This window comes from Ursus arctos, unplaced genomic scaffold (genome assembly GCF_023065955.2).
Source record: "Ursus arctos isolate Adak ecotype North America unplaced genomic scaffold, UrsArc2.0 scaffold_3, whole genome shotgun sequence".
Classification (NCBI taxonomy): Eukaryota; Metazoa; Chordata; class Mammalia; order Carnivora; family Ursidae; genus Ursus; species Ursus arctos.
The window spans coordinates 97,171,324-97,185,732 of NW_026622985.1; positions in this window are offsets into that span (position 1 = coordinate 97,171,324).

Here is a 14,409-nt window from a genome sequence, read left to right on the forward strand (position 1 = left end):
AGACTGATGGAAAGATACATATTTTTATTTTAGGGAATTGGTTCGTGTGGTGCTGGGGGCTGGCAATTCTGAAATCCAGGCCGGCTGACAGGTAGAACTTTGGGCAGAAGTTGGTGCCCCTCTCCTGCCCAACACAGCCACCCCAGTACGTGTGTAGGGCCTGTAAGTTTGTCAGCTGTCCCAGGCATCCTCCTTCCGCGTGCTTCTGGCATTTGCTTTCAGCCCCACATTCTGGCTGTGACCTCTAACCTGGCCAGACCGCTGCTCCCGTTCCCCACAAGGCCATTCCCCACAACTCTGCCCTCACCCCCAAATCTCTCCACCACGAACAGGCAGCCCATTTCTGAGTGAAAGTGTAGGGTGAGGGCCTGTCTGGACATAAGTTCTCTCAGTGTAACTTCCTTCAAAAGCAGAGCTTGAGACAAAGAACTTGCAACCAAGTAAGTGATTTCGGAACTGATCTTTAGAAGCAGGACTGAGAGAAGAGGAAGGAGTTCCAGAAGAAGAAGAAAAAAACTACATGAGTGTGTATTATATCAAGGTCACTGCCAAGGTGGTTCTGCTGGAACTTCTGGAAAGCAAAGAGAACCCCCCCAGAACCACCAGCCTGAAGGAGGGGAGGCTGGAGCATGTGTCCCCCAATTGCACTCACTGCTTGTTGAGGGCTGCTCTGAGCCCCTGCGAGCTGAGCTTGTGTTGACACGGCCCTGGGGGCCTAAAACAAGCTGGCCTAGACTGAAGGCCCTGTGCCCAGAGCCGAGCAGGTCATGCAGGAGACATTCTGAGCTTGTGGGGTCAGCCTTTGAGCTGCACGGATATCGGGTTGGGCTGGTGGGCTGCAAGGTGTCGGGGCGTCGCTCTCGGAGAAATGTTCAAAGGAACAGAAGCAGTTCAGCCTGGGCGAGAAAGCCTGGGGCATGGGACAGAGGGCCTCACATACCAAAGGGCAGTCTGTGTTAGATACATGGTGGTGTGAGGGCTGGGGTGCGGGGGCACATTCTGCATCAGACCTTGGCCAGCCGCTCCCTGGGAATAGTCACATGCAAAGAACAGTGGCAAGATAAAGGAAAATAATACTCTAGATGGTGGCCTTGACCGCTTCTCTAATCAGGTGCAGAGAATTGATGTTAGCGGGGCTGGACCTCAGCAAGCATTCCCTTATGCTAGTTATTCAGGTTTCTGATGAAAGTAGTCCACGAAGCCTTCCATGTCCCCTCTCCAAGCCCCAGCCCTAAATCTCGATTGTACCAGGACTAGAGGCAGCCACAGGTGGTGGTGAGATGTATGGATTTGGGAACCAAAGTTCCAGAGCTTGGGCTTGAATCTTACTTAGCTCTGCCATTTAACTAATTCTATCACCATGGGCAAGTTTCCTGGTGTCTGGTTTATAAAGCAGAGGCAGCAATAGTGCCCACTTCCTGGGCCTGGGATGAGGAATAAGTGAGTTAATTCATATAAAACACTTAACAACAGTATCTGGTGCATAGAAAACACTCAAACTGTTAGTTATGAGTATTAGTACTTCCTGTAGCAGGATGAAAGGAAGAGAGGGGGCCGGAAGGAGGGAGGAGGAGGAAGATTGGGGGGGGGCGAGGCTCAACCAGGCATCACTGCTGCCTAGCAACACCGCCCTCCACCGAGAGTGGTTCTGTCCCACATTTTGAAAAGTCTGATTGTTACTTCACCCCTTCGGAAAAAGCAGGGCAGTGGATAGGAGAAAATCTGAAAGGTACCTCTTGCTTGGGCATCTATCCAATGGAGAAGGGAACAAGCTTATTTTGTGATGTTCCCTGGAGTTAAACCAGGCCAGCGAGGGTAAGACTTGTTCTCAGTATCATGACAAACTGTCTAACATGTCAGTTGTTCTCGATGGGATGATGGGCAGTCCACGGATGCTCCCATGGGCTAGGAAATCAAGGATGGGTGTGCCTGTGCGAGACCCAGCCCACTCTCGACATTTCCTCCCACACTTGTCAGACAGAACATGGGAAGCAGGGCAGAGAGAAGCCCGTTCTGCATATAGCCCCCAGACTCTTCTTTGTAAGTAACATTTTCTAGTGTGTATTGACAGCTCGTTCTAGGTCGTTGGAAGCACTTTCAGTATGTTGTTTGATCATCACGTGGGCCCTGTGATGCACGTGGTTTGTTAGTGAGGCCCAGTCCTCTGGGTTTTGTGACCAGGGATTCCCCTTCCGCACATGGGCTCTGGCCTTGTCACTCTTCCTCCCTACAAACGAAGTAGGTTACCTGACCCATGAGCTCCACTCCTTCCCTGTGGGAGCCAGCTGACAAGAGGGAACATTCTTCCTGCTCTAGGTCTCCGTGCCAGAAGTTCTAGTGGGCAGGCACCCTACAGGAGAGACCGTGGATGTCTGGCATGGCCCCCAAGGGCACGACCACATCCTCCTAATTCTGGGGCTTGATATTAGCAACGAATGCTTGGCCTGCAGACCAAAAGCCAGGCCTTCCAAACTAGGTGTATACCATGATCTGTTTCTACCCGCAGAGCACTTCTGACACCAGATGTGTGGGTTCTTTGCACACCAACCAGTTCTCCAATTCCCCGCATACCGGCTGGGTGTCCTCCAACTTAGTTCAATGCTGACACTAACTGCTCAGAGTTAGCACGCAGACCCCATGGGTTAAGGGCTCAGTCCCACCACAGGCACAGGCACAAGCCCCAGGCTGCCCCATTCTTCTGACCGACCCGCTATAACGTTCCCAGAACCCCCTCCTTGGTTTAATAATTTGCTAGAATGGCTCGCAGAACTCAGAGAAACACTCTACATACACTGAGCAGTTTGTTCTAAAGGATACAACATAGGTGCAGGCAAATGCAAATGAGAGAAGTGCATAGGGCAAGATATACGTGGGGAGGGGGTGGCGCATGGAGCCCTTGGTGTGTCCAACTCAGAAGCCCCCCAGATCTCCATGCTTAAACGTTCCGATGGAAGGTTCGTTACATAGGCCTGATAGAGTCCATCATCAGCCGTTGGAGATTGAGTTACTCTCCAGCCATTCCCTGTTCCCAGAGGTGAGGGTTGGGGGGCCGGGGGGGGGGGAATTCCAACCCTCTCCTCATGCCTTGGTCTTTCTGGTGGCCATCCCCATCCTGAAGCCATCCAGGGGCCCCCAGCCACCAGTCATCTCATTAACAGACCATGGGGCCTTGAGCCAGGGAATGCTCCAGAAGGTGGGAAGAGAAGGAGACAGATCCTCCCTTTGAGCTTCCAGAGGGACTGCAGCCCTGCCAACATCTAGATTTTAGCCCCACAAAACTCATTTTAGACTTGGAACCTCCAGAACAGTTAGATAATAACTTTGTGGTGTTTTAAGCCACCATATTTATCATAATTTATTACAGCAGCAATCGGAGACCTACATTCTAAATCCATTTCTTTTACTTACGATGTATCTGTTGAACTCTGGCCTTTTGACCCATGAAGTTTCCTAAGGCAGGACTTTGCTGACTGTGTACTAATGGTTCAGGTGAACATTTTCCTCCTTCTTCTGGACGTGCCACGAACTGGCAGCTGAATCCACCAGCTGGGTCAGGCTCAGATCCCATTCCTTTGGCAAACACTGTAAGTGACTTGCTTTCTTTTCAGAAGATGCGTGGTTTTTGTTCTATTTCAGTTTAGCAGCAAATGATGTTCGGGTCTCAGCTCCATTAATTAATTCATTTGGAGCTGCAAGCTGGTGGTATTTGAATTCTGCAGTTTAAAAATGTTTATTAGCTATAATACTTTACAAGCTGACCCGTCTCTTCATCTACTATTTGGTTATCTAGCGGTACTGTTTATCTAGGAAAGACAGTAAATGCTTTTCCTTTGCTTTTGTTTACTCAGTTTTCAGGATAATGAATTGGTTGCCTGTCATGCTCAAAAGGTAGTCAGTTAGTTTTTATTTAAATATCATTATAGGGGTGCTTGGGTGGCTCAGTCAGTTTAGCGTCTGCCTTCAACTCAGGTCATGATCCCTGGGATCCCAGGGTCCTGGGATCAAGCCCCACATTGGGGTCCCTGCTCAGTGTGGAGTCTGCTTCTCCCTCTGCCCCCTCCCCCACCCCCACTCATGTGCTCTCTCAAATAAATAAATAAATCTTTTAGAAATATAAAAATAAATAAATATCGTTATAAATTTATGGACTTAAACATATTTGATATGTTTCAATCCACTGAAATTCCTATCTTTATTGAGTCTCAAATTGTCCCACCTTTGGCAGTTGGAACTCCTGAGTCATTTGGACATGGCCTTAATAGTCTTTGCTAGTTCTTTGCTGTTTGATACCTCGAGATGTTCCAGGCCCCAGTGTTCCTACCTCCAATCCAGAATCAGCCATTTCTCCTAGAATCTCTGGTTTCTTTTAATGCAGAATGTTTTTTTTTTAAGAGAAAGAGCATGAGTGGGGTGGGGCCGAGGGAGAAAGGGAAAGAGAATCTAACATGGGGCTTGATCTAGCAATCTTGAGATCATGACCTGAGCCAAAATCAAGAGTCAGACGCTTAACTGACTGAGCCAACCAGGTGTCCCAATAGACAATGATATTTTAAGAGTACAATCTAGAGGCTACGGATATATATATATATATGTGTGTGTGTGTATATATATATAGAGAGAGAGAGAGGGAGAGAGAGAAAGAGAGGACACAAAAATATAGAAACAATGACCAACCAGAATGCAATGATTATCTATAATACATCCAAATGATACATAGTACAATCAAAATGATGTACTTTTTGTTCGTATGTATCTATATATGTACGTATTTCAAATTTTACATATTTATCAATGTGTATCTATTTATGGAGATATCTATCCACCATCTATCTATATTGAGTTCATAGAGAACTTTTCAATTCAAGTTGAGAACAACAAGGTTTTTTCTTAACCACCTCTATATTCCATCTATATATTCTTTCTTTCACACTGAGACTCTTAGTTCTCAGTGATACGGGGAAGGATAGAATTAAAATACCCCATAACTTTTCATTTGCTTCATCCCACATTACACATACTACAGTCTCAGAGCAACAACACTAATCCTAGCACATTAATTATGATTATTGAAAACACTTAACAAGTCTGTCTGCCTCTGTTATACCCATTCCCCCTTTATTTGTTATGATTTATTTTATTTATTTTTATGATTTATATCATCAGATCATATAGTCATCACGTTCTACAATCTCTGCTGTCTTAGTTTTACAAGTAATTATATATTTAATGCTTAGCAGCCATCCTTGTGCTAACGTTTACAGACATTTACTTGTCTGAAGTTCATTCTCTACTAGATTCCTTAGGAAGAGCTCATGGGAACATTATTTCCTGAGTTCTTCCTGCTCACCAGAGTGTGTGCTCCTTACACTGAAAAGTATTTTACTGTTTTAAAATCCATAGTTCCCATCTTTCCTTGAGCACCCAAAGTACATTGTTCTTGTGGCATAAAGCATTGCTGTTGAAAAGCCCGATGATGAGCCCCTATTCTTTACAAGTCACTTTCTCTTTTTTATTGAGATTCTCAAGGTGTATTTACTCCTTTTCCCTAAAGTCCTGTACTTTTCCTAGAATATGCTTTGGTGTTGATCTTTGTGGATAAATATCCCCAGAAGGTACAGTGTTCTCTTTCAATATGTAGTTTTAAATCTTTGTAATTCGAGAAATGTTCTCTTGAATTGAATTAGAGTTGTTAGTACCTGGTTTGATCCCTTGATTTCAATTTTTTACTTCAGGGACTCCTGTCCTCATGTGTTGGATCCTCTTTGTCTATCTTCGATATTTTTACACTATCTTTTCTGGATTCTGGAAATTTTCTCTCCCTTTCCCTTCTACTTTTCTTGTCATTGTCTGTTGTGTTTATTTGTTCTTGTGTTCCTTCTAGTTCAGTCTTCACTTCTAAGATGTGTTTCTTCTGTTTCCAGTTCTTTTTTTATTTCTGTCAATTCAACTCTGAGATTTTTGTGATTTTGATTTATGCTGTTCTGTTTCATCTTGTGTCATTTTCTTAATGTCTCTTAACTTTTTCTGATGTACCTTCTTTTTTTTAAGGTTTTTATTCATTTGGGAGAGAGACAGAGAGAGCACAAGCAAGGGGAGAGAGAGAGGGAGAAACAGACTCCCCACTGAGCTGGGAGCTTGACGTGGGGCTCGATCCCAGGACCTGGAGATCATGACCTGAGCCGAAGGCAGATGCTTAACCATCTGAGTCCCCCAGACGCCCCTCTGAAGTACCTTCTAAGATAGCATCCAAGAGTCCAGCCACCTGGTGTACATCCATGTATAATCCCCTTCCCTTGATTGTGGGCAGGACCTATGACTATAAGAGATATCATTCCCATGATTAGGCTACATCTTATGGCAAAGGCAAGAGGATTTTTTGGTTGTAATTAAGATTCCTAATCAGTTGGCTTTAAGTTAATCAAGGCAGAGTATCCTCAGTGAGCCTGATCTAATCAGGAGACTTGTTTAAATGAGAGTCTAAAGTCAGAGACAAAAAAGTCAGAGAAGTTCAAAGCAGCAGGGGGACTCTCCTGTTGGCCTCGAAAATGCAAGCTGCCCTGTTTTGGAAAGGGTCATGTCACTGGGGACAATAGACAGCTTCTAGCAGCTGAGGGTCTAAGTTCTACAACCACAAGGAATTGAACCCAGCCAACACCAGTGAGCTTGGAAAAGGACCTCAACCCTCAGGTAAGATCACAGCCCCAGCTAACACCTTGATTTCAGCTTCATGAGACTCTAAGCAGAGGACCCAGCTAACCTGTGCTTGAACTCCTAGTCCATGGAAACTGCAAGATGATACATATCTTTTAAGCTACTAAGTTCATAACTCATTATGCCACACTAGAAAACGAACATGGTACATTAGGTTTCTCCCCATTCAGTGAGCACGTCTTCCAGCTTGCTTCGTTGTTCGTGTGGATTGTATGTCGTTCTACTTCTCTTCATCTTCTTCTTAATAGTAACTCTGTGTGAGATTTGACCTTGATATTTTGTGCTATTAATTTTCATATGAAGTTAGTTTTCCTGAACTTTTATAAGAAGGCTTGGTTCTAATAGCTTTTTTTTTCAAGCTTAACAAAGATCCTTCTGTTGTTTTCATGTAGCAGCTTGCTTGATGACATTTATTGGCTTGGTTCTCAGTTATCTGGACGTTCTCTTTTCTTCACTTCTGTTATCCCCATTCTCTTCAATCTTGATTTTACTCCAAGTAGTTTCTCCTTAGTGTCGGGCCTCAACCAGGAAGGGAACCTTGCTGGGCCAGTTTCAAGCATTTATAAGGTTGGACTGATACAGCTTTTGAGGTTTTCCTGCAGGACCTCCATATGCTCTCTCTCTATTGAAATGGGCAAACCTCTCCTTGTTTCAGTCATTGTCTGCAAATTGGTCTGCTGGCTTCCACCTGTTGTTCAGTTAGATGCCCTGTGACTTCCTGAGCTCCCCCACACGGATATTAGTACCGTGCAGGTCTCATGGCTGTAGTGGTTTGTCCCACCTGCTTTTATTTTGGAGTTAATGGAGATGCCTTCATAGCTAATTATCTTGTACATGTTGTGCATGAGTTTTTGTTTTTTCTACCTAGTTGTTCCATTTTTATTTGGGAATTGGGAGGATCCAAAGATGATGCTGCGACCCCTACTATGCATCCCCTAAGAATTCTCCTGCTATCTCCTTTTTATGGCCTGAGAAGGCTGAATTCCCAGGGAGGTTAACTAATTTGCTTTAAGTCACACAATTAGTAAGTGGGGAAACTAGCGTTTGAATCTGGTCTGAATTTCAAAGCTCTTATTTTTTTTCCCCACTATAAGCAATCATTACAGGGAGAAATGGGAAAATGGGAAATGATATAGTAGGGAAGGCAATCTTATTTCCAGATTATGTTACTCCCTAAGGAGTTTGGATTTTATTCTTAAAGCAATGGGGAGCCATAGAAAGTGTTGGAGCAGAGAGGAGCATGCCAAGCAATGTTTTGGAATTATTAATCTGGTAACAGGCAGAATATATAGAAGACAGTTAGGGGACCTGTTTAAGAGACAACTTCAAAGGTCCAGGTAGCAGCAAAGAGAATAGTGGTGTGAAATGAAAAGGAAGGGACAAAGGGAAAGCAGAAAAATAAACAAGCAGGACTTGTTTAGGAAGAGGGGTGCATCAGGGCTGTATCTCAGTATTGGAGTGTAGACAGCTGACAATGCATTGTCAGAGTAAGGGACTCCTCAGGCCCTATTTACCCCCCAAAGCCTTCCTGGTCAACATAAAAGTAAGCCCCATGTGTACCAAGTGACGTGCCCATGAGCACTCCAGGCTGAAATCAAATTATGGTTGCCATAGTTTTCTATAAAGTGGTTCTAGTGATACTGACATCTTTTTTTTTTAACGTTTTTTTATTATATTATTTTAGTCACCATACAGTACATCCCTGGTTTCTGATGTAAAGTTCGATGATTCATTAGTTGCGTATAACACCCAGTGCACCATGCAATACGTGCCCTCCTTACTACCCATCACCAGTCTATCCCATTCCCCCACCCGCCTCCCCTCTGAAGCCCTCAGTTTGTTTCTCAGAATCAATAGTCTCTCATGATACTGACATCTTTGGTGAGACGATCAGGGACCTGAGAGTACATCCTGTCATTGTAAGTACCTGAGACATTTCAGAGTCTCGTTTGATTTTATGACCTGCCTGTGTAGTAAAGAAAGGGCAAGTTTTACTCTATGTGCATCGAAAAATCAGATGACCTTTATAGAAGCCACATAAGCCAGAAGCAAACCTGGGAATAAATCCAAGGTTTCCTGATGCAATATTTTTATCTACACATGTATGTTTGCTCTACCTTCAGTAAAAGAGAACAGAGCACTGTGTAAACACTAAGCACCCTGTAAATTCTAGGTAGTGACCCGAGAGAGAGTCTAATCGTAGAGCCAGAATTAACCCTGTGGAGAGATTCTACGTCTGTCCCTGATGCTGTGGGCAAGGGGTGGGCTGGATGTACTACAGGCAGAGTTGGCCACCAGATGTGTCAGGGATGCCCTTGACTGCATACAGATCCTAGATTTTATCTTGTTGGTGTTGGAGGCTCTCAGAGGAAATACTTCTTTTTGACGGTCAAGGTCCAGGGAAAACCCTGTATAAATAGACTTTTTTTCCTTCTTGTTCTTCAGATGTAACTGTATGTTCAGAGAGTAAGTTCAGTTCCATAGTATCTGTTCGTAATGGACTTTGTTCCTTGGTGAACAGATAAGTGTGAAGAACCTTCCATCTAACAGAGCTCAGGCCCTGGTCAAGGGAGCAAAGATGCCACAGAAACAAAGCTCAGTCTCTGTTCTCAAGAAGCATCATTCCAGTAGAGGGAGGGTGATGGAAGGAAGTAGACAAGTAAAGAAGATCATTTCAGGGACAGCCTAGGGCTACGAGGAAGACAAAATAGCAACATGGCTCAGAGTGGCTGCTTCAGCTGCAGAAGACGCTTGACCACTGAGGAGGAGGGAGCCAGCAATGACCCGGGGGAAGAATTCAGAGCAGAACAATGTTGGTACCAGCTTTGTCTCGCCGAGAAGCAGTATGATACTGGGGAGGGCAGGAAGTAGCAGTATGTGTCCTAACATCCTTCATCAAGAGTTTGCCTTTTACCATAAGAGTATCGGGAACAGCAAAATTCTGTAGACTAAATGCCCCAGCAGCTATATGTGGGTGCCCTACATATGCAGGGTAAGGGCAGTAGCTGGGGTGCAGGAGATGGTTCAGGTCAGGAATGATAGTCCAGGTGAAGGATGATGGCTAACACGAAGAATGATGGTTCACTTGAGGGATAATATTCATAAACCTGGATTAAGGTTTTAGCATTACAGGTGGTAGAGCTAAGATACGAGAGAACTTGGTGAGTTTTGGCTGAGAAATTGCATGGGTTTCACTTACCGAGTAGGGAGAAGACTTGTGGGGAGCGTATCTGGGGGCATTCTGTAGCTCTCTCTTGGCCATGTAACGTTTGAGACACCTTTTGACATCCAAGAGGTGACTCCAAGCTGACAGTCAGATAGTCCTGCAGGGGACTCGGATCTCAGGCTAGGACTGGAGTTAGATAGTTCAGAACCATCCATGCAGAGATGGTCGATGAAGTCACGGGACTGGCTGGGATTGCTGTATTTGTTTCCTAGGGCTGGTATAACAAAGTGCCACAAGCTGGATAGCTTCATACAACAGAAATTTATTCACTTACCCTTCTGGAGGCCAGAAGTCTGAATTGAGGTGTCACCAGGGCTGTGCTTCCTCTGAAAGGGCTACTGCAGAATCCTTCCTGGACTCTTTCAGCTTCTGGCCAATTTCTTGCGTCGCTGGAATCCTTGGCTTGCAGCGAGCTGCATTACCATTGGTAATTCCCACTGCCATCAGATGTCATTCTTCCTCGTGGCTGTGTCCCAGTCTCCCTCTCCTTATATGCACCCCAGACATTGGATTGGGACCCACCCTCCTTCCGTATGACCTCATCTGAACATGATTGCATCTGCAAAGACCCTATTTCCAAATACGGCCATGTTTCCAGGTTCCAGATGGACTTGTGGGGACACTATTCAACCCAGCACAGTTACCTAGAAAAAGAGTGTAGATGGACAAGAAGGCTGCTGAGGACAGAACTTTGGGGTGCTGATGATAGAAGGACCAAGAGAGGAGAGAACATGGGTGCAGGCTGGGTCTCCTGTCTAGGGAGGCATCGTTCCAGTGAAGGAGGTATCAACCACATGGCACACTGTTAGTGGTTATGGAGATTAACCAGTTTCACCTGGTTAACTAGCTTGGTGATGCAGGACAGATTGACCATTTGGCCTTGGGGATGTGGAAATAGTGGGCAACTTTCAAAACACTCTTCCGTGAACTCGTAGGGCCAAGGCATGATTATATTGGGTTGAAGACAGAGTGAAGACAGTGAAACTATAAAAACAGTAAGTAGAGACATCTTTTTCTGTGAGATGTGGGAGGGAGCGCAGACATGGGGCGAGGGACAGTTGAAAAGATGAGTGGAATGGCAGCTTGCTGGTATGCAGGTGGTGTGCGGCAGAGGCTAGCAGTGGGGGAGGAGCTGACCATGCAGGAGAGAAGGGGTTCCCTCTGAAGTGAAGTCCTTGACCTTATGAGGGACTTGGGGAGGGGGTGGCTTCAGATGGGAGCAGAGATGGGCCAATCATAGTAATAGGAGGTAGGGCGAGGTTTCTTAGTACCTAAGGTGGGACCGGTGTTGGGAAGACGGTGAGCTCTCGTTGGATCGCACGTATATCACCTATCCATGTTGGCGACAGTTGGGAATTGGGGAAAGGATGTTGGGTTTGGGCAGAGTGTTGTCGTGAAGTCCAGGACTTAGAGAGAAGGAAGTGGGTGCACCAGCAACCCCCAATAGATGGTCAGGCTGCGTCGGGGCCCATTCAGAATCAACACGGATGGTGTATGTTCCGTAGTCTCTTCGGCGAAGAGCAGCAACTCGGGCAGATGCAGGGTGAGGGCATGGTTGGGTTTGGTCATAGTTAGAGTTCTGCCAGGTGGAAAATGAGAAAGGGAGACTAGGGTGTTCCTGAAGGAGCAGTTATGTTGAGATGTGGGCTTGGCAAGGCAGGAGTGGGGCCTGGGGGATGCTGGCAGGTGGAAAGATGTAGGGCTGTGGATTGGAAGCCGTTTGGGTTCGAGAGCTGTGGACGCAGGAGCACAGAGCAGGTGAGCTGTGAGGATAAAGGTGTGTTTAAGGGGCACCTGGGTGGCTCAGTCAGTTGAACGTCCAACTCTTGATTTCAGCTCAGATCGTGATCTCAGGGTCCTGGGATCCAGCCCGCGTCAGGCTCCATGCGCAGGGGGAAGTCGGTTTGGGATTCTCTCTCTCTCTCTCTCTCTCAAGTAAATAAATAAATAAACAAATAAATCTTTTAAAAAAAAACGTTGTGTTTGAGATTGAACTTTTGGAAGTGGTCCAGTGTTTGGCTGTGACGGAGTCTAGTGTTTGGCCATATGAGTGGACAGAGCTGAGGAGTCAGGAACCAGGAGGCGAGGGCCGAGTGTAGGAATCCAATGGGAATGTGCTAATGCAAGAAAAAAATATGCCTTATTTGATTCTTTTCCCTTCCGTGATGGGAAATAAAAGGCCAAGGAAAGAAAGTCAACATTCGGTGCCAGGAACTGAGGAGCCAAAAACCCAGAGGAAAGGGGTCTCTAGGGAAGCGAGCACTCTCTCCTACCTGCAGGCATCAGGGCATTTGTAAATCCTAACTGCATGGGGACGAGAGGCCCAGCAACCAAGCAGAGAGCGACCACACAGAAGTGAGGCAGACTTGCTAGCGGTCTCGCACAACTGGGGAACACAAAGCAAGTTCTGTGCCGGCCAGGGACGAGGGCCCAGGAAGCACCTCATCTTACTTGGAGAACGGAACAACCGAAAATAGGCTAACATGAAAGCCTAAAATGCACTTTGAGGTGGAAATGGGGTTGGGAATGAAGGAGCCAGACGTTAACAGAGGGAAATGGTGAACAGAATAAGGGGTCCCAGTAAAAGGGGTCCCCTCAAAATAAAACCAACAAGAATTTGCTCCCAGCTTAAAATTTCTGAGGCCCTGGGAGCAAATTTTCACTTGTTTTACTTGATCATTAATCTTGCAATATAAAAACAGTTCACTGGATAAGATTTCCTCAGGTGAATCAGGCTTTTCCAAGAGACGGATTTATTAAACACTGAACAATGAAGTATTTGTAGAAATTCGAGGTGAATGTGACAGATGTGTTTGTCTTGGCAAAGGGGCATCTTCAGTCACAGCTCCACTCCCGTCTCCTTCTGGTGACTCCGTCTTTTTTTGTCTTTCCATTGTAATCTTAGACTTTCCTTGATTGAGAACTCAGCTTGACAATGTTCTGTATGCATGCCCCTCTTTTTTCCTCCCTCTATGCAATTGGCAGACAAGATCCCAGGTCATCGTGGCTACTGAGAAAGGGGGGAGGTTAATACTGACAGGGTTGCAAGGATTAGAAACGCAGGCGACCCCTGTGAGGACCCTAGTGTTCCCATCTTGCAGCAGGAACTGAGAGATGCCGAGATATTACTTGACTTGCTCTTAAAACCCAGGACGTATGGGAGCCAAGAGTCAAACCCACATGTGGACAGTCGAAGCCCAGCCCTGGCCTGTGTAGCCGCTGCCTCCTCCCCACGCTGGGGCAGCACATGCTGGTGCATTCACCAGCACCCCTGACGGTCATCAAAGATGAGAGGGGTTCCTGCATCGTGCCTGTACTCAGCCTTCACTTCGCTGACTTTTTCTTTCCTTTTCTTTCCTTTTCTTTTCTTTTCTTCTCTTCTCTTCTCTTCTCTTCTCTTCTCTTCTCTTCTCTTCTCTTCTCTTTTCTTTCTTTCTTTTTTTTTTTTGCCCAGCAGATATTTATTGAGGAATACTCTCTGTGCTCAGAGCTGGCGCTTTGGAGATGAGGCACCCAAGGAGGTCACGGGCTAGGAGAGAGGCAGACAGACAGCAGTCACACGCAGAGTGGTGATGGCAAGCCGCTCAGCAGCAGACCCGTAACCAAACCCCCAGGCATCTGGGTGAAGCTTGGAAATAGCCCAAAGGCTAAATAAGGGCTCATTGCCATGGCCAGATAATAGGATTCTCATCAGCCGTTTAAAGTACCGTTTCTGGAGGCATGAGAAAAATGTTCACAAATGAGGCCTAGTGAAAAAGGCAGGCTTCAAAACTGAATCAAAGGTCTGATACCCATGATGTTGTTTATAAACCAAAATCCTCCTGGGGGTTAACTATCTTCTGTTCGCCACCCAGAGATCTACTCTCCACCTTTCTCCACCTGCTCCACTCCCTGATGGCTGACCTGTGTGGCCTCTGGCTTCTGGTTGGCTTTGACCAGAGGAAGGCTTTGGATGGAGGGAGGAGAGCGAAGTCGGGGAATCTGCTCCGCCTGCCCCCTCACTGCCTCTGGCCTTAGTCTGGCTGGTCTCCTGCCCCCAGCAAGGCTCCTGCAGTTTCTGGTAACTGCTACCCTGCACCTCCTCAGGCCTAGGGAGGAGAGGGGCCTTGCTCTTATCAACTCCAGGGCCCTGCACCATCTTGGGGGCTTTCCTGCATCCTGCCCACACGCTTATAAACAGGCCCGTGTTTAATCTCTTCCCAAAAGATCTAAGTTGTGAGTGCCAACCCGTCTGTGGGATTGTGGGCCATTGTGTTGTTCTCTCGTGTGATTTGCTAGTTTTCTATAATAGTCACCTTTTGGGGCATCTGGTGAACTCATGACTCCTCATTTCCTCTGAGAACCATCTGCCCAATCCCAAGAGTGAACCCATAACTCATTGGTCTGGAGTAGAGACCAGAGACCAGCTGGGCCATGCTCTTTCCTGGAAGGTCCAATCAGGACTGGAGAAAGCCTGCCTCATCTTGGAGGAT